Raw genomic sequence first — 21,182 nt, 5'->3', positions numbered from 1 at the left:
CTTCAATTTGGTATCTTTGGGTTTACCAATTAAATGAAGGCTGCAGTAGTTTGTAACATAGTGATTTGTGCTATGTGGTGGCAACTGCGTGAACTGGGGGACAGGTGACCCTTGCTGAAGAGCCCACCTGGATCCACGCTAGCTTTGTCGATGGGAGGTTAAGTGCTCTCCAGCGCTGACAATCATGGCGTGAGAGGCTCTCAGGAAGCGGCAGCCACGGCAGTGCCTGTGTGGGAGGGAGCGGAGCCGCCTTTCGTAAAACTGAGCACCAGAGGCAGCTGATTGTCTCTGCTTGGGAAGCAATTGCTCATACTTGTGTCCCTCGTCGTGCTTAGGGAGAGCCTCTTTCCTTCAGCCCAGGGGCCATGCTGCCCCAAAACCCTGCTCTGGTTGCAGGGAGAGTGGGAGCAAAGCCTCCCACGGGTGCAGGAATCCCTCCCCGGTTCCTGGCGTGCACAGGACCCGTGCTCGGGCAACACCAACGCATTGTTTATACCTTAACTCCATTAATTACAGAGCAAAAGTTTGAAATGCAGAGAGGAAAGCATACAACCAGGGAGGCAGCACTACTCTCCCAACAGCACCGAGGGCTACCTGCCCTCAATTCCTGCTTCAGCGTCCGAGCCCCTGGTCTCAGTTTCAGTGAGGAAAGGCCACCCCGTGCGGTGCACTGGTGTCAGGAGAGCCAAGGCTCATCGTCGAACAGGGCTTATTAACGCAAAACCTGCATGTTTAGTCTTCTCTTCCCCAGGGTTTGGAAAAAAAAAAAAAGTTTTCCAAATATTGTTGCGTGCCATAAGGTCTTTCCCCTACTGCCAGTCGCTTTTCTGGTGCTTGGATGGGAGTCACGAATTCGCTGGCAGGCTGTGCCGCAAACCGCCACTTCTGTCTCTTGCCACCCATCAGCTGGCCCCTATTAGAAAAGAAATGGCAAGTGGTTTATTTGCCACCCGTATGGCAGCCCTTATGGGGCAGGCAGCACCAGCCCCCCCGCCGACACCCCCTCCCCAGCAGAACCCTGCCTCTGCCGAGACCACCATTTCCCCCGCACCTCCCTGCTGCCCTCCCTTGTCTTTGGCATAAAAACGGGGACCTGGGGTAAATGCCATCAAAATCAAGATGTGCCCGGGTTCTACTCCCGACAGGTTTCCCCATCCGCAAAGCATTGCTGTTAACCTGCCACCGGCACGGTCCCTCCGTAACCCCCTTCTCCTGGCTTGTTTTCTTTGGAAAGGCCGCCACTCCTGCGGCTGCTGACAAAGTTTCTTTGTAAGTGTCCCGCGGGCTGTCAGTGCCTCCTTCCCTGGCCTGGCCAGCAAGGAAGGCTATCACTAATATGTGTCATTCATCAAAGCAAAATTACATGTGTCCCAAAAAAAGGACAGCACGCAGACAAATTACAGCATGCAGCAAATTGCTTACTTGCGGAGGGGAAAAAAATACAGCAGGCTGTTTTCCTCCCCTCCCAGAGGTAGGTGTTTAATTCAACATATTAAGACTGTGAAATCTGATTATAGCTGCAGGATGGGGGAAACCCAGTTGCAGTGAGGCACAGCTCTTGCCCCAGCCAGCGGGTGCAGTGTGGCCAAGCTGTGCCACATCCCAGCGGGGTCAGCCCAGGGCCCGTGCTGGGGTGGGGGGGGGGGGCTCCTGCGGCACCAGCCAGGCGAGCCCCATGTGCTGCACCAGGGAGCTAGCACGGGGGGCAGCCCCGACGCCGCTCTATGTTGCACCAAAGCACTGGCCACAGGGGAATGGAGATACCTGTGCCGAGGGCATGCTCAGGGAGATTTCTTTAAAATTTCTTTTTAAGGGTTAGAGGTTTAGATTGTGTTTTTTAAGCACAATCCTGCATTGAGGGACGCTTCATTTCTCTGTGGCCACAGCTGTGCTGCTCCGGTGTGAGCTGGGGCTGAGGATGGGGAGAAGAGCTGTTGGTGAGCAGCTGATGCTGGGGAAGGGGGGGGCTAGAAGGGGACCCCGTAGCCAGGCGTCAGGCACATGCCCCACAGTCAGAGGTCCCCTCGGGGCAGGGCATGAGCCTGGCAGGTCCCTGGCACAGCAGCCAGTGCGGCTCCTCCATCCGCAGAGGGATGGGCAAGAGTGGGCCCGGCCCCCAGCCTCCCTCGCTTCCCACCTGGCTGCCCCACCAAGAGCACCCTGGCAGAGCTCTGCTCCCCGGGGTTTATCTTTCAGCTTGCAAAAGTCCCTCTTACATAGTTAATTGATTTTCATTAATCACAGTCTTCTCATCTACTTGTTTATGTTCTTCGCGACTTCACAAATCTGATCTGACATCTGATTTACAGATTTCAGAAATTAACCTTCTCCAGTGTTTCGGTTTCAATGTATATTTATTTACGTTCCCATCAAGTGCCTTTCAATAGGAATGATTTCTGCTCTTGGCAAGCGGAGGAGCCTGTTGTTTTCCATGGAAATGTGCAGTTTTGCCAATGGGGCAGAACCAAGGGGACAGTTGCGGGCGAGCTGTGACGCCCCCTCCGCAGCGCAGCAGCACCAGGCTGTTGGGCACCCTGGCTGGGGGCTGCCCGCCGCCCCGCTGGCCCCGCCGCCACAGAGGCAGCTGGTGGCAGATCCCCCATGCGGGCTGGGGCTGGCCGGAGGTGGGCTGCCCTCCACACCGTCACAGCTCTCCGGCAAAGCTGCAGCCCCGCACTTTAATTTGGTTTGCCACAGCAACCTGTGTGCTCCCCGATCAAACTGAGAGCAGCTGCTCCCAGGAACAGAGATGCTGTATTTCTAAAGCAACAGTTAACCTGGCATTGACATTATTTTCTTATTTGCAGAGGATGGTGTGTGCATTATTACTGAAGCACTGCAGAAAGAAGCTCTTTGGCTCACTCCGCATTTGAGAGCTATTGTTTTTTATGAAGCATCATGTAAAGAGCAAGAGTAGCTTCTCCTCAGTGGCTGCAGTAGACCTTGCAAAGAAAATTAAAACAAACCGTGAACAATTCTTTATCAGAACAAAGAAGAAAACAAAGGAGGGTGGGGAGTGAGGGCACAACGTGCCAAGGATTAAAGATGATTTTGGAATGGCCCTGAAATAATTGCCCTGGAGATAGTGGTGCTGCAGGCAGGAGGGGAGAGCTAACGGGTGACACTGCACAAAGGCAGCGATCCCCACATCCGCGCTGGCAGCAGCGGCACACATGCTTAGCAGCGCTCAGCCTCCATGCTGGGCGGCAGAGGGCAAAACCACCATGCCTGAATAACGCAAACATATTTTTTCAGAAATCATATTGAAGGGTAAATGGTAAATGGCATAAAATGAGGCATGGGTTTACCAAAGGTGGTTGGTATCATACCGATCCCATTTCCTCATTTAGTGAATGACTTCTCCAAAGCAATGTCATCCATTGCCTTTCATACAACGCCCTGTGGGAAACTGAGCTAAACAGGTGATGATGGAAACCCACGTGATAGCTGCCTGGTGGCGAGGGCAGTGAGCAGAGTGGAGACAACAGCTTCACACACTTCAAGAGGATGTGTGTGTGAGAGGGCAGTTACTTCTCCAGTTTCTCAGGCATCCTTCCAGGGACCAGACCGCTTCTATACTTTAACTGTTTACCTCAATGTAAACAAGGTAATGTGCCATTGAAACTTGCTGGGGAGGGCAGAGCGGGATGTGGTACTGGGGCAGCTGGATGGCCACAGGTAGGGTGCTGCCTGGAAGGAAGAGCAGCAGTCATAGAATCACAGAATTATTTAGGTTAAAAAAGACCTTCAAGATCATCAAGTCCAACTGTTAACCCAGCGCTGCCCAGCCCACCACTAAACCATGGCCCTAAGCGCTGCACCTATGTGTTTTCTAAACCCCTCCAGGGATGGTGACTCCACCACCTCCATGGGCAGCCTGTTCCAGCGCTTGACCACTCTTTCAGTGAAGAAATTTTTCCAATATTCAGTTTAAACCTCCCCAGCACAGCTTGAGGCCTCTTCCCCTTGTCCTGTCGCTCGTTCCCTGGGAGAAGGGACCGACCCCCCCTGCCCACAGCCCCCGTCAGGCAGCTGCAAGGAGTGACCAGGGCCCCCTGAGCTGCCTCCTCTCCAGGCTGAACCCCCCCAGTGCCCCCAGCCCCACCATCAGCCTTGTGCCCCAGCCCCTTCCCCAGCTCTGTTGCCCTAAAGTCACACGCTTGGGAATTCATCATTACTTCTGTCATTAGCTGAGAGCGCAGCAGTTGGGAAGCTTGTAGGGGCTGAAAGACCTGGCTGAGTTAATGAAGCCCTGGGAAAACCATACGTCTCTGCTGGGAGGTGGCCATGGAAGCCATCAGCAAGGTGTATCACTCCAGGCAGCCCCAGCAGGAGCAGCCATTCAGTTTGATGTCAAGATGGTAGATAATTATCCACCTTCCCGGTGAAATTGTGGGTGGCTCCACCACCACCAATGAGCCTGACCCCGGAGAAACCTCGCAGCCCTTCTTCACCCTTGGCTGCTCTCACCCTCAGACCATGTTAGAGCCAAACGACAGAGGGGTGAAAAAGCCATAACCTGCAATAACCAACCTGAAATAGCCCAGGGGCCGCTTCCTGACCTCGCCAGCTTCCTGTGAGTGTCTCCCGCCTGACGTCCCGCGGGCAGCAGCCCGTGCCGACAGCCCTCTGTGTGACCTGTGCCGTGCCAGCAGGGCCGCGGAGAGCAGTGTGCCCGAAATGCCCGCTGTGCCGGGGTGCCGGGGGGCTGCCAGCCGAGCCCCTCTGCCCCCAAAGGCCAGGGCAGCACTTGGCTGCCTGTGGTTGCAGGCCCAGCCCGTGCCCTTCCTTCCATCCTCGCGGTAACGCAGGGGTTTCTATTCTTGCTGTGCTGAGTCCACTGGCACTTACCCATCCTGTAAACAAAACCAGCCCTCTGGAAGCCAGCGGACACCAAGGATATAATTTAGTTTCTTAATAGCCTTGCTGAGGCTATTTCGGCATGCCCGCCGCAGTGGTGGCACAGCTCCCTGCCACCGCGGCCAGGGCGAGGGACAGTGCGCCCAGAGCCCAGCAGCACGAGCTGATGGCCAGACCTTCAGCTGCAGGAGCGCTGCTACTTTGTTAGCCTTGCTTGTTACACTGGTGTCACTCAGGTGGTCTTACTTCCCTTCGCCATTGCCGTGAGTTATCATCCCTGGTATTTTGTTTCCTTCTGAAACGCGAGGGCAGGAGGTAGAAAGCCCAGTGTCCCCCTCAGCCAGGTGGTCCCCCACAGCAGCGACTTGTCAACGCTTATCCTCCAGCCCAAGCCCTACATTTATTTCGACACTGGCTGTACTTTTGCCATGGCGTTACTACACAGCATGCCCTTAGCCTCAGTAATAGTGCACTGTAAATCACTACTTATAAATGTAAAATAAAGTGCATCCCATTTGAAGGCATTTGCATTAGCTTGATTTTGGTCTATAGAGTGATGCACGACTGTCGGAGCAGTCGGGCGGAAGAACATAATCAGAAATGTATCCTATCTGGGTACCTTTTAAAAGCAGCCAGGTGACTGCAAAGGGAATCTTTCCTCTTCATAAAATATTAGAGACAACAATTAATACCTTGTCGGAATTTTGGATTTCTGTTGCTCCCTCTTTTTTTTTTTTTCCACCAACCACGAACTGCACAGCTTATTCACCCGCAGCCGCTGCGATTTCAGTGGTGCAGGCACCCTTCAGGAAAGCGTTCATTGCCATAAGGATTTCAAGCACTGGAACAGGCTGCCCAGGAAGGTGGCAGAGCCACCATCCCTGGAGCAGTTTAAAAAACACATAGATGCAGCGCTTAGGGCCATGGGTTAGCGGTGGGCTGGGCAGCGCTGGGTTAACAGTTGGACTTGATGATCTTAAAGGTCTTTTCCAACCTAACTGATTCTATGATTCCATGGTTCTATCAAACGGCTCTGACAAAGGGTTCCCGTAACCAGATGAAATGACATCGCCAGTGTCCCAGCCCCGGCGTGCGGCGCAGCCCGTGCCGAGCCAAGGCAGGTGAGCCGGAGGCTGGGCTTTGGCCAGGGCACAAGCAGCATGCCCCTCAGCTCTCCTCCCCTCACCAACATGCCACCTGCTGGCACCAGCCCGGCCACCAAAGGCACATGTGTTGAATCCCCCCCGAGCTGAGCATGGGCAGCCTGCACGAGCCCGCCGCCTCAAAAATCAGGTGAAAATTCACAGTCCTCGCAGCAAGGCTGCCCGGAGGAATTGTTGCCTGGGCGCTGGTGTTAGCTTTGCCTTTGAACGTGCAGCACGCTAAAGGTAAACAGCGTGTTTTGTCCACTGAGCCCTTGCCCCCTGGTTCCTCCCCCAGCCCGGCATCTGCAGGGATGACTGTCAAGGCGCGGCTGCTCCCCTGCAGTGACCTGGGTCTTGCCAGCAGCCAGGTACATCCATGCAGTTTGTTAAAACTTCAGCCCTCTGAAATGCTCCTTCGTTAGAAACAAAGCCATTTCCCTTGGCACTTGCAGCTCTCCATACATGTGCAAACTCATTCAAAACCCAAATTCCTTCTTTGAATTAAATTGTCAGCCTCCCACTCAGGCAGATACATTAGCACTGACTGTAACATCAGCTTGGCGCTCTGTATAACGTATGAATAAGCCTTTAAAATTGTACAGTCTGCCCTGCAGCGTTTATCTCATATTTTGATCCTGATTTTTCTCCGCCGAAATGCCTGCTGGTCTATTCAAGTGCCTTGATGGTTTGCGCGCTTCTCATTTAGGGTTCATTTGGGACTTGCCAGTTCTGTGCTCGTTCGGTAACAGTTTGCTCACTTACTAATACATTCTCAAGCCATGTATTATAATGGATTTCTGAAATTGTTACAGGCGGTGACAAAAGATTTTTTCACATTTCATCATGTGTAGATGTAGCAGCATATACTTCCGAAAGAGACCTTAATCACCATTTTCTTTCTGTTTTTAAAAGAAGATGATGTTATTTATCTTTAGAAATGAAGACAGGGTTCAGGGCTAATTTTGAGAGTAGGGTATAATCAGACACTTGAATTAATTAAAATAAAAAATCATATTGGCTAGAAAAATTTGTGTTGATACAATACTCCAAAATTAGCAGAGAATTGATGCCTGCCACAGGGCAGTAGGTTGAAACACGGTGGTTAAAAATAATGCCTCTTATTTTCAGTCAATCACCTAATATATTGCCTTCGCAAAATTCCTCGCAAGCAGTTTGAGCTCCCAGCGAACCTTAAAGGCCAAGAAATACCGTCTTGGAGGCCGGGAGGGGAAGGGAGCTCCACTAGCCCCGGGGCCCCGGCTGAGCCCCGGCCAGGAGGCTGCGGTGCTGGGCAGTGCTGCTGTGCGGGGCCACTGGGAACTGCGTGCCTCTACCCCGGAAAGGGGCAGATCCCACTAGATTAAAATAAATGGCAAACTTCCCATCGACTTTGAGCGAGAAAAATAATCCCATCTTTTCGTGTGCAGTGTGAGTAATAATTAAAAGAAACATATGGGTTTTCAGCTGATGTACAGCCACATGAAGATTATCGATGGCGTCTTTCTCCCTGTCCATGTCTCTGCCCTGTGCATTGATTTGCGTATCCCCAACGGCATCGAACCTCGGCAAAAACAAGGCGCCACACTTCTATTGTGTGCTTATGGCTGCGGCACTACCTTTTTCTTTTCTCAGAAAGAAAACGCAGACCGCCCTGCAATTAGCAGCGAAACCATGAATACTTTCTTCGTTAACCACAAATGGTTCTTTTCGCAATGAGCGGGCTCACATATGTTCTAAATATGTTCAGTTTCATTAGGCGGCGAAGCACTGTGGATCTGCTATTTTATTCAGGAAGGCAAACAAGAGCTGCATATGTGCAACATAAGTTGAGGAGAATGGGAAAACTTGAGGCACTTGCCGAGTGCCCGAGATGCTCGGACGTGCTGGTTGAATGCAGGGCAGCTCCCAGCTCATTTCCATCAGCCCTGGTGCTGGCAGAGATCGGTGTGCTCGGGCCGGTGACGCTCCAGCCCTCTGCCAGCCTGGAAGTCCTTCAGAAAGGTGGCTTTGGTGCTGCAGGAGGCTGGCTCTGACGGGGTGGCTGGCCGGGTTGCTGGGGTTTGTCTCCACTGCCCAGCAGCCACCCCTTGTGCCGGGATCCAGCTGATCCCCAAAACGCAGCGACTCTTTCTCTGCAACTTTTAGAAAGGGATGTGGCCCTGACTGCTGCTGCCCGTGGGCCAAGGGGTGCAGCCACCCTGAACCCAAGCCCCAGCACTGGGGGCAGCTGGACCTTGGGGTGCCGCGGCAGCCCACAGGCTGAGAGGGACGGCTGGGGACTCCCCCAGGATTTCTCCCGTTCAGAGAAATCTTGGAAAAATCTCTCCCAAGTTTTTTCATTTGTAGTTTTCAGGGATTTCTTGCTTATTGCTTCTGTGTTTCTCTGGTTAGCTGGTCAAAATGTCGCAAGTATTGGAAATGCAGACTTTTAAATATTATTTTAATAGTTTAAAAATATTATTTTATTTCATTTTTTTAACTCAGAAGCACAAAAATTCACTTTTTCTTATTTTCTTCAAACCATTTTGGACACCGGAGCCAAAGCGGCACGGCAGGCTGTGTGTGAGCAGCCCCCCAGCATCCGCCCCAGCACGCTGCCCACCGAATGGGTGCACAGCCCCTAAAACCAAACCTCTGATGTCAACACTTTTCCTCTTAAGGCTGGATCCACACCCCAACATCACCTAAACACCCACAGTTTGTTCTGGCATAGAAGCCGGTGGAAATCATTTCTCAGACTTTTTTTGTCTCTCCCCTGAAAGCATGACGGACTGTTTTTAATCCATGTAGCAAGTTTATGCAGCATAGAAAGTGAAGACTTGTGTAAATAACATTTTTAATGTAAACACGTATGGTGTTAAAAACAGTCACACCCCTAAGTGTTTCCCACCACATGAGTGCTCATGAGTGGACTATGAAATTTGTTGTCTGTATCTTCCACTTGGTCCTTCTGAGCGGCCTTCTCCCACCAGGGCACCCAGAGGAGGCTGGAGGTGCCCGCAGGCAGGGAAGCATTATGAGAAGGTTTTAGAAAGTGTGCTGTGCCCTTGATCCTTGCCAAGAGCTGGGGGTACCGTGTCAATGATGCCGTGTCACGGGACTTTGCATTCATCAAGGGAAAAGCCATCTCCTATGAAATTGCCACCCATGTGTCTCGGGTTGACCTGCAGAAGGCGATGCTGGGGGGGGGGGGGGCACCCAGTGCCTGCACACCCAGTGCCTGCAGCCAGGCAGTGCCCTTGCTTCCATTGCATGTGCAGAGTGACGTTCCTCAGAAATAAAGGCAACAAAATATAAACATAGAGTATTTCTCAGAGGGCCCCAGGAAAGGATTTGTAAGAAATTAATCTGTTATTGTTTGCTGATGGGATAAGAGGTATGTTCTAAATGCCTGATCTGTGGCAGAGAAGCAGTCGTGAAGCACCAAAACAAATAAACTAGGGAGAGCTGCCTAGGTAGGAGCAACCAGTGATCAGTATCATAGAATCATGGAACAGCCTGGGTTGGAAGGGACCTTAAAGATCACCTGGTTCCAGCCCCCCTGCCACAGGCCAGAACACCTTCCGCTCCACCAGGTTGCTCAAAGCCCCAGTATCTGCGCTGACTCAATTCATTTTTCTTCCCCCTAAACCCAGGCATTATATTAATAACGTCTTTAGCTGTGCATGGGTTGCTCCGTAATCTTTGTGCAGTGCTGCCGAGCGATCTTCACCTCAGCACACTGCGTGCCTGCTGCCAGGAGCTCAGGAAGCATGGAGTTAAATAAGTTTGCCTTTTCCTCCATCCGAACAATTGGAATCAGCAGTTTGCATTATTTTAAAAATGAATGCTCAGAATCAGCAATTTTCTTTTTCCCTTTTTTATTTTTTTTTTAAGATCTTGAGGGGTTTTTTTATTTAAAGTGGAAAACTACATTAAGTGCAAGGCACTCAACAAAGAAACAGTCATAAAGCCTAAGTATTCTTAGAGTTATAAAATATGTCCGTGGTGGCAATTCTACTGCCAACAATGAAGTTTTAAGCATTAATATGCCTTCATTGCAGTTTTAATGCCTTAATATTGACTCTATAGCTCTTTTGGGTAATTTTGCTTTCTCTGGTACTTGAAAGGTGATGATGTCAGCGTTCTTCATACTGATTCATATGCAGGTTGATGAAGCTGAGTTATTTATTGAGTTCCATTATATTTTCTATAAACATTAGTTCTCAATAAACAGAGACATTTAGCCGAGGGTTTATTTATTAAATAGGTACTGTACAGATGGTTTTGCCACACATGATGTGCTGCAGAGGATATTACTCAGGAATAATCAGCTGTGTTATAGCTTGGCTAAATTAATAAGATGATAATGATGAAATTGATGCTTTTGAGCTAGGCTTGGTAAATGGTTTTTGCATAAACAAACTGATAAATTTGAGAAGCAATTACTTGCTTGTCAAAGATAAAAACACAACAGGGCCCATTTATAGTTAGGTCCTATTTATTTTTAAAGATTGTACCAGATTTTATGTTTAATACGCTGCAATTAAAAAATAATACTTAAATGAAGAATAATAAAAAACTAACTTTCTGAGCTCTCCTTCAAATTTGAAGATGCAGCATTGCTTGGTTAGACATCAAGTAAACTTTTTCAAGGCTTTCACTACATCTAGAAAAAAAATATAATTGTTTTATGAAAGATGCTGTCTGGAGTTGTGCAACGTGGGCTCTGGCAGCGCTTTCTGTAGCGGCGTTTGCTCTAAAATCAAGCTGGATTTCATATAGAGAAACACAGTCTCCAGTTCTCTGTTTAACATGGATTTTGCTGCAGTAATCACGCAAGCAAACAAAACACATGTGTACCCTCCACACACACCAACTTCATGTAACTCTGCAATAGAATAGTGAATTGCACATGTACAGATGTATACATGTGTACATTTAGATATACACAACAAAGACTATCCCTTGCCTTGTCTACTAATGAATGTGTGTGTGTTACGTGGTTTTATATACCGGCAAGAGTAGCTTACTTATATTTATTTAGAAAAAACAAACGGACAAGTGATGTGCGGCCCCCCAGGTGGCTCTGCTGGAGAGGACCTCACAAGCTTCTCTCTATCAGAGAATCATCAGAGAATTATTCCAGTTGGAAAAGACCTTTGAGATCATCAAGTCCAACCATTACCCCAGCACTGCCCAGCCCACCACTAAACCATGTTCTTAGAATGGCAGCAGTACTTTAGTGACTGGGTTGGTTGTTTCCATCTGAGGGTCTGAAGGCACCTCACAAACATACATTTAGCTTTGTGACATCCCTGAGAGGCAGGTGTTACCACACAGCTCACCACTGTCTCCTCAGCGTGAGCAGGCAGCTCCTGTTGGCACCAGGAGGGCAATGGTGCTCCTAATGGTTTGTTGTACTGATGCTGTTGTGCACTGAAGGGCTCAGGCCTTCAACTAATTCCTTCTTTCCCTGGAAACTGCCATATCCCAGGGGGGGCACCCATGTCTTCTAGACCTAAATACTCCTATGGGAGTGTCCTAAGTGGATTATACCTGAAAAGGGGTACCACATGGCCAAACATAGCAAGCTGCATAGGCACATCCTAATTCACAAGCATGTGTTTTCCACCCCGACACAAAAGGCTGTTACTTCGAGCCTTAAAGAGAGCTTTTGCTTTCCTCTGTCAGGACCTAAAGGCAGTGGCAGCGTGTGGGAGGTGTCCAGCCCAGGGCTGCAGCCCTGCAGCAGCTTGTGCCAACATGGCCGCGGGCAGGAGGTCCTGCTGATCCAGAAGGACTTCCCACCTGGAACTGGTGCGGCACTATCAGGGGGAGGGGGGTTGCAAAGGGAGCAGGCGAGGAGCCCTTCCCTTTGCTATTCAAAATGTCTCACGATAAGCAAGAACAGATTTCTAACAGTCCTTCTTGGCTGTAACTTTCAGGAAAGAAATCAGGTACTGAACTGCCACTGTATTGCATCCGATGCTGTCACAAGTTATGTTACTGAGTCCTTCATAAGTTTTTCTTGCAGCTGTTCAAAAAGAATGTGAGGTCTTAGGCTGAGCTGAAACTCTCGGCAGAGACAAGCCATTCTCTGCGATGTAATGCCAACTGTGACTACGTAAAAGAAAAATCATAATGTGTTGCAACAGCAGCAATATATATAAAATACTCCACCGCAAGACATGGGTTTTGCTGTTAGTTCAGGTTGATTACCTAAATTATAACTATTAATTATAATGAAATGAAACAAGGTCATTGGATTTGCCTTAAATTGGATTTACCTTAAAAACCTGAAATGGAGTTGTCTACAGTGCCCGTGTCAAAGGTATGAAACTCACTGATGAGCTTTGCACTGGATTCAAGGCCATAGGGAGACGCAGAGAGAGCAGCTGTGGTTTTCTGCTGGTTTTGCCAGGAAGGCAGAGCTGTGAAGCCACCTCAGTACTTAGCGATCAGTTTTAGCGTGCAAATAACCCCCTTGACTCTCCATAGAAAAGACCCGCAGCCACCCAGCAACGCCCTGGCCCTGCCTGCAGCCAGCCCTGCCACGCAGCATGGGTCTCAGTGCTGGCCTGCTGGCAGCGCAGCCGTCACCTGCCGGGGTCGGCTGGGAACAGCACAGCTCCCTGCTGCAAAACCGACCGCGCAAACCAGCAAACCACGGTGGCAGCCGCAGCTGCAGCCTGGCCATGCCCGGTCCTGCCACCCCACAGGGAGAGGGGCCCCTTTGGTGCCCAAACCCAAATGGCACGTCGCCCTTTTGCAGCCTCATCGTGCAAAAGGCTGCGCTTGCAGGATACAGAGGTGTAGCTCTGAATTCACAAAACTCCTACTTGTGTTGTTATACCAATTTATAGGCTTTCACAAATGTTTGTAAAATGTGCTCAGTGGTCCACGGGAGATTTGAAATGATGCGACTCTATGAAAATCCAGAAACACTGAGCAGATTTACCTGCTTAGCTGGCACAGGGACTTCCCTGCACTGCCTCTCCAGGAATGAATTTAAGGCAGACGTCAGTGTGAATTGACACCCCTGCTGCCAAACTGAAATGCTTTCAGCAAGGAGGTCTTGTGCAGGGAAAGGCAAAGCCATTTCCATGCTGTGGTGTCACGCTTACTTACCCAGGCTGGGGGTCAGTGTGGAATGGAGCTGATGCCTTTCAGTTGCAGGGCACGAGGTAGCTTAAACGTGGGTCTTGGCAAAAGATCTGGGCGACACCTTTCCTGGAGAAAAAGAAGTGTCTGTATTCTTTCAGGTATTGCCAAGTTTCTTGTGCTAAAGAAAAAGAATGAGAAGAGTCAAAGTCATTTCATTGCTTTCAAAATAAAATTACTCTTGAAATATTCCTGGGAGTTTTATGTAAAAAATTATAAGGTGGTTTGATTTTGTTTTTTTTTTTAGAAAGTGCCACATTCAAAGAAAATATTTACTTTTAAGTAAAACAAGATTGCTGTCAGTGAAGATTTTCTCCTCCTGCACAGCTTTACAGTACCCAAAGATATTGTTGATCAACAAAATTTGAGACAGACTTTTCCTAAAACATTGTTAAAGATTTTTCTTGGTTTAGTAGAGAAGGTCAGTACTGAACTTTGGTTTCAGTAGAAGAGTCAGCCCTGAGCTGCCATTGCAAAAAAATTTACTCTGAATATAGAGAGATCTGGAGCTGCAGCTCCTCAGGATGCCCAGCCTTAGGGCTGCTGGCCACAAGCGCGCCGTGTTGTGCCGGCGCAGCGCTGTGCCTGGCCTCTGCCAGTGCAGCTGGTGCCCATCAGCAGCTGAACATCACTTTCTTGCATGTTTCTCAATCAAGCCACTTCAGCATCCTTTGATGTAAGTCTTAAAAGTCTGCCTTAAAAACAGCTTTTTAAAGCACCAGTACAGCAGTGCTGTAAAATAGAATCATTCATTATTAATTAGGTCACAACAAAAAAAATCCTATGGATGCATTCGTGACGCCAAATGAGCCAATCCCAAATAATGCGATTGTAATGAATTCCAAAGGAATAATGACTGGACCATTAGCATAAAGTGCCAGCCGCGCTCTGTGCTGCCCGCCGGCTCCCAGCCGCCTGGCACTGCTTCCAAACCCACCCTGCTGGTCACTGGCCCAGGTGCGGGGGTCCCTGGCCGCAGGCTGCCATAGGGGTGGCAGGGTCTGCCCTGCCATGGGGGGATGCTGCAGGGGGTCAGACTACTGCGGAGGCTGCCGCCATGGCTTGCAGTGCCATCACCCCCAGGATGGCCACCCCAAAGCCCCTTTGGAGGCGAGAAGCAGGGTAACCTGAAAGCATGTGGGAGGATATTTTTGCACCTCTTGCTCTAATATATAATTACAGCTTTTGTTCCGTGGCTTGCACAAGCAAATTAATTAGAAATTTATCTGACCAGAAGTTCCGTTCGGCATGCGTTTAAGGCAGAGGCCATCCCTGTGCACGTATTTGCTCTCTTCATCATGGAACAATTATCTGCCCATTTAGGAAACACAAAATTTGTTTCTATTTTAATAGATGCTCCTAACCATAAAAAAAACATCAGACTGCTGCTGATTGTAGCGAGCTTAAAAACCTCTAAGAGGAAAACATCATTTGTGACCCCCCTCCTCCTACCCAGAGCATCCAGTGGGGCAGGCAGCAGTGCCAGCCGGCACTGGCAGCGGCACAGACCAGCACAACTGCCCAGGTGAGCGCCGGGCTGAGGAGGCATGAAAATTAAACATGATGAGGCCGGAGGGAGGGAGGCATGGGAAGGGACGCAGTGGTGGTGGGGTCCTGGGAAGGCGAGTGGCTTCTCCCAAGCTGTGCAGCCGGTGCCAGGCCACAGCTGTGTGGCGAATGCTGCAGGCAAATAAAGAGGTAGGACAGGTAGTGAGGGATGGTGGTGGGACCTGTTTTGTCAGCGTCCCCTTCCCTCCCAGCAGCCGAGCAGACAGGCGCGTCAGGTGCCTGTGCCCCTCTTATGTCTGCTGTTAAAAAACCCAGCCAGGGAATGTCATTAGAAACAGCCACACCATCTGCCTTTTCCTCCCCTCCCCTTTAAATAAGGAAACACCTTGTCAAACACATCCCACTAAATATCCCTAACACCCTCCCGCGCGCTTCGCGCTCAGCGGTTCGCGGGATCGTGCACCATCTGGACCCTCGCGCTACGTCTCAGCGGCGAGGCCTGGCTTGGACCCACCGTGGCCACCAGCAGGGCTGTGATGGTCGGCGGCAGGTCCACGCTGCCTGTGCCTGTGCGTGGCAGCAGGAGGGCACAGGGGGAAGCAAAAGCAATGAGTTCACGGGGCAGGGAGTGGAAAAAGCCCAGTGATTCCACTTCATATTATTTTTAAATATGAAAAAGAAGAAATTAACCAAGGAGGACCTTAAACACAGACATTTATTAACATGTAAATGGTCTGAGTCAGCAATTAGTCAACAGTCAGCCTAATCGAGTAGAATATAGTATTAAGGTGCTATTTAATTATTCCTGTTTTGTTCAAGGTAAGTATTTACTGCAACCATAGGTTTTCCGTTGTCTTTCGCATGGAAAACCAGTATCTGTGTGAGGGTCTGTGTCAAAGTTTCTCAAGAACTTTAAGAAGACAGGCTGTGTCTTCCTGCCCTGGCGTGCCCCCGATGCTGCGGGGGAGCGCAGCTGAGGAGCATTGCCCGCTCTCCTGCGCCTGGGCCGAGCTCTGTGGGAGCCCATGGGCAGCACCTCCAGGCTCTGAGCCATGCAAGGTGGGATCTGCACGGGCTTGGGGCTGGCCCGGCTCAGCTGCCTCCCGCCTGCAGCCCCACAACCCAGGGGGTGTCTCCAGCGCGCGCGCACACACACACACACACACACACACACACACACGCGCGCGCGCGCGCACACCCCCCACGCACACCCTGCTTGCTGCCCCTGCAGATGAGTCTTTGTTCTTGGTGATTACTGTGCAGACAACACACTCACCCGGCTGCATCGAGACACTGCGTACAAACCCAGCGATGTGCTGGTAAGTGAAATAGTGTCGAGAAGAGCCTTAGGAGATAGAAGAACATTATTTTAAATTATCTTGAACATAAAAAAACAAAGTAAGGATTTGGCAACCTTGGAGCAAAAACCTCAAAACCAGTTATTCCTTTTAAATAAAAACAAAAATGAGAAACAGTAACTATTAGAAATCCCACCTGGTGCTTTCTCTGTGTTAATGATGCTTCTTAAATTGCATGTGGGTAAATGGTAATTTTGTCTCACACCATTAAAAACTAATGGAACCCTTGATGATAAGAAATGCCATAGCTAGCTTGTTGGAAAACGTTTAATTAATAAAGTAATAAAATTATTGTAAACTAGTGCAGTTTCACAGAGGATTCAATGGGATATAAAACAGATAAAACATCCTTGAGAGTTGGTACAAGAAATAAATGCTCCTCTATAAAAAACCAGCACTATAAAGTTAAGCTGGTCTGTGTTACACTGAGTTAAGACAAGCCATGGTGATAGCGAAGGTACTCAGGCGAGCCTTTCGTGGGACGTGGTGGGAAAAACCTCACGAGTGCGGGTGGGTGTATTTTCAGAGGAGCAGAAAGACAGCACGCCTTCCCCTGTGCTGGCGTGGGGCCAAAGGTGGCTGCTGGTGGGTGCTGCAGCCCGGAGAGCCCACGGGAATATTTTGGCGGTGTTATTGCTGTTACTGTAGTGTCACTGCGTCATTTTTGTGAAACTAGTGGCTGGCAGAGAGCAGAGAAGAGGTGTCGGACACTTTGCCCCCACCAACCCTGGTGCCAGGGAGTGAGCCCCTGTGCTCCGTGCAGCCAGGTTGCAGCTCTGCACAGGTGGCCAGCTGGTGGCATGGGCAGTGGCACTGCTCCCATGGCGGTGAGGCATTTACATATGGGTAGCTGGGTACATGTGCACGATGGCATCCTATGTGCTCCATGAGTGAGAAAGGGCTGGAGAGGGCCAAGCATGGGGAAAAACATGCTGGCAGTGAAGGCTGGGTACCGCTCCTCACCCTGCTGCTGACCCCAGTCCGTGTGTCACGTCCTCCTGGGGATGTTTCCTTGCAGTGCTTTGGGGATGAATCTCCTGTAATTGGGAGCTTTTGCATTGCATGAGCTGCACCAGGTGCCACTAGTTTGAGCACACACGCATGCACAGGAGCTCTTACAGCTCCTGTACAGTTGCATCTTAAATATTTGCAGATGTTTAGATTCAGGATGGGTGTAATCTGCCAGGTGCTCAAACTTTCGTTTAGTCCTAAGACCCAATCTGTGCATCCCACTGACAAGCACTGCCAGCTCGTTTTTTCAGGAGCACTCAGCCCACCGTGAGGCTGGAGGAAGCCATGGTTGGGAGAAAAGCACACACAGGCACATCCCAGATTTTGGAGTGCTGTGACAGCCAGTTGCAGCCCCTGGCACTGGGCAGTCCCCATGCAGAGCCAGGGCAGCAATGCCAAGCGACACCAGCACTCTGTGATGAGCCACAGACAGACCTAAAAAGGTTTGGGGCTGACTTTGGCCAGTATTTTTCCAAACCTCCAACGACATCTTTTATAACAAGCTGGAAGTGTCTCTGTCACGGGGTGGCATGCTTTCTTTCCTCCCACATCAGCATAGTTGATGCTTATACTGGGAAATGAAGGATGCTCCACTGTGCTCCCCGTGTGGGTGGTTTCTTTAACCGGGGCTTTGTACAAACCCCATTACAGCTGTAGCCTCTGTCCTTCATCTAACTGAAAAGAATGATATTGCAGTATATACAACTTGTAGATTGTATATAGATTGTATATAGATTGTGTAGCACCACAAAGGTTAATGCTTGTTCATTAGCTTGATTGTAACAAGAGGATGGTCAGACCTTAGTCATAAAAAATCCGCTCTCCTCACCAAGTCACTGCAGACATTGCTGTGCCCGCTGATGCAGCAACGACGCCTGCTTACTGCTTGCAGCATCATCTACTTTTGAGTGCCTCTAGTTTCCTCTGCAGTCTCCACCTTGATCCTTGCTTAGAAGCCATCCTGCTAGATCTCTGGTTTTAAAATGAAGTGAGGTTTGTTGTTTTTTTAAAGCACGTGAGCATGAATAACTCTGCCAACAAGAACAGTGGCCCAGCTCCCCATACAGCCATCTCGTACAGATGTTTTTCTATTATCTGAACCATCATTTCTGGGTTGGACATAAGTTGTTGTTGCATCTGTCTTTGTAACTCTGAAAAGTTTGATGCGTTTAAGCCCAGGCTACTCAGGCACAGCTGCAGTGTTCAATGGCACACCAAGGGGCTCTGTACTTTGGCCTCGGGGCACGGACAGGCTGGCAGCATGAGACCTTTTCCCCACCCAAAGCACCAGCTGCCTCTGGGAAAATTCTGTGGTTTCATCTAGTAGGCAGATTTATTTTTGAGGTAGCCTCAAAAATGTGGGCATGGGGAGAAGGCTGCCACTCTTTACCGAGGCAGTGTGAAAATGTTTATGGGGCTCCATATTTCAGCCCCACTGGCAATACCAGCAATGACTTCTTTTTTTTTTATCTCATCGGCACGTGAGAAATGAAAGCATTGAGTGGGAGTTCAGTAAAGGTCTGGCATGGCCACATCTGGGGTATTTGTTCCCTGGCAAACTGTGGTTGCTCTTGATTTAGCCACAGTTTTCCCAGCTGATGTTTTGCAAACCCAGAAGAAGATTCAGCTCTCTAGGCTCTGGAAGGGAACGCAGGGCTGGAAGCCACCCCTGTGCTCACCAGCAGCGTCAGGCTGAGCCTCCTCCCTCCTAAAGATGTTGCTGGTCCCAGGACCGCGCGCCTGCGGGGGCAGTTCGGGGGTGGAGATTTAATCTTTTATTTTTCCCATATGCCACAAGTATGTCATAAGATGATGACACAGTAATAACAACTTGGTGGCTGCTTGAAACTTCTTTTTTTTTTAGCAGCTGTGTTTTTAGAATATTATAATTAACCATCCTTTTGCCTTAATCACTTTAAGATTTCTAAAATAACTAGGAGCTTACTGTACCTTCCACGACATGAAGCTTCCCCATGTGAGGACCATGACTTTCTTTTCAGGCAGGGAAGGCAGAGGAAGCAGGCAGGGCTGGGAACACACAGCCAGGTTTATCAGTGGAAATTACAGCATAAATTTCTGAAATTACGGTAATAATTTTAACTTGCAGCCATTGTACTACAAGCAGGAAAAGAGGTGACATTGTATTTAATCTGCACAATGACTGAGTCACTTCGCCTGGGCTCATTTTTGCAAAAATTTAAATGAAGTAAGCGCCGTATTTGTCAGAAAAAGAAAGGGTGAACTGTGAGTAAAGGGGAAAATATTTGTCAGCTTGCCAGGGAGAAGCGCGATTAAAAACTGACTGTTAATAAAGCATGTGGGTGACAGGGCTGTCTCACCACGCGGTGCCGGCGCCTGGCTCAGGTAAAAGCATAGGGCTTTAGCTCAACAACGCACTCCTGTCTGTCAATGTTAGATATTTTTTTTTTTAAATGACATGTTTTCTTTTGGCAGATGGGAACAAGCCTTGAAGAATAAATTTTTTGGAGGCAGACAAATTGGCTGCCTGGAAATATATGTATTTAGGAACCTGTCGGGTGGCTGTTGAGTGTCAGCACCACCCCAGCTGAGCTGGCCAGCACCACTCCGCATCTTGCCTGCTCCAATCTCCCGGCCGACCCCACAAATCCCCAGCCAGCCACTGCCGGGCTAGAGCAAAAATGACAACTCTGATATAAGATTTGCTCTGGATATTGCTGATATTGCTTTGTGCCTGCCTTATAAAACTTCCCCGTTGGCTATTTCTCCAGCCAGGGGATTTTACCCAGATGAATGCGCTTGCCTTCCTCTCACCGGCTGCCAAAATCCAACTTATCTGTAAGTGGAAATAATGCTGTGGCCCCCGGTCGATCAGAGCCGCAATGCTCTTTACGAGAGGAGGCGAAATAAAACCGTTCCCCATGTTAACAGCTGTGAAAGCTGCCGTGCTGAGAGGTTAAGTGATTTGCCGGGTGTAAGGAGGATGGCGCCTGGCTCTCAGGAGCGCCGTATATCCAGCAGTGGGGGCAGCATGGGGTGGGTGGCCAGCCCCATGGGGGGACCACAGACCCCAGGCATCGCCACCTGCCCCAGCCCCACAAGGGCAGCTGGTGCAGGGGATCACCTGCAGTGCACCTGCCCCCCAGACTGGGCGTAAGAAAAGTTTCACCAGCAAAAAAATACATTCTTTAAATATCCCCAAAAAACCATCAGGTACTGAAAGCGGGTGTTGGGTTTTGCAAGCCAGCATCAGAAATAGGCGGCAGCTGGAAAGATTTTTTAACATCTCAGCAGCGCCTAAATGTTGGAGGGAAGTGCAGGCAAAGGCAGGTTAAGCCAAAATCCAGATGCCTTGAAGCCCACACCAGTGCACATGGCCAGCACAGCCTCTTGTCTGCCTCAGGACATTTAGGCCTGTTTGCTTAACCAGCAGAAATGGGCAGCCTTTAAGAGCAGTTCAGGATGCCCAAATCAGAGGCTACGTATCTATCTAGTCCTTCAGTATAGGTGGTGCAGCATATGTTAATACAGCAGAACAGTTAATTTCTACAAATGTAATATTTATTGCTACTTTATTAGAGGAATGTGCTGGACATGAAGTGGCTGTATATATGCAGGTGGGCAATAAAAAAGGTACATAAAAGGCATGTTCAAAAATAGGCAGTGTTGTTCCCTGGTTTTGTAGGGTCGGTAAAACTGGTAGCAGCTCCCTAGCAGTGGCTTCATCTCCACACTCACAGTGTGTGTTCTTAACACCTTCCTTCACTGCAAAACTGAAGTATTTAACCCAAAACATACAAACAAATCTGTTATTCTCCTCCTTTATTAACCTTCCGAGCCCTCTGAAATCTCACATGAGGAGAAAGCTCTTCCCTTTTCCTTTGTCTAAGCGAAGAGGTTTAAACTTTATATACAAATAAACTCTCACGGACATGTAAAGATACCTGTGCCATTATATACATGCAGCACGCCCCTTGTCCTTCTCTATAAATATATATATGCATATGTATATCCACAGATTATACAGGCATGTGTGCGTATATGTGTGTACAAAGAGAGAGAAAAAGACTTAGAAAATGAAAGACAAATGTTAGAGAATTATATTCCCAAGCCCTCAAATCCCTAATCATGAGTTTGATGCAATATTTGCCCTAATGGGAAATGATAACTGGCACTA

At 49.2% G+C, this 21,182-nt stretch overlaps 1 long non-coding RNA gene across 2 annotated transcripts in view; it reads right to left on the bottom strand.

Moving 5' to 3' along the window:
* Window positions 1-21,182, bottom strand: part of LOC119152752 — a 52,789-nt gene that overhangs the window by 6,996 nt on the left and 24,611 nt on the right. Inside the window, exons 4-5 of one of the 2 annotated variants that reach the window (XR_005105872.1) lie at window positions 13,116-13,269; window positions 128-913 (exon numbers count right to left, since the gene is read on the bottom strand). This is a non-coding gene — a long non-coding RNA (uncharacterized LOC119152752). Of the gene's footprint in view, window positions 1-127; window positions 914-3,170; window positions 3,691-13,115; window positions 13,270-21,182 lie in introns of those variants that run through there. The other variant, XR_005105873.1, reaches the window with a different exon arrangement.

The sequence above is a fragment of the Falco rusticolus genome, chromosome 8 (assembly GCF_015220075.1).
Source record: "Falco rusticolus isolate bFalRus1 chromosome 8, bFalRus1.pri, whole genome shotgun sequence".
Taxonomy (NCBI): Eukaryota; Metazoa; Chordata; class Aves; order Falconiformes; family Falconidae; genus Falco; species Falco rusticolus.
This window is presented reverse-complemented; position numbering and strand designations above follow the sequence as displayed.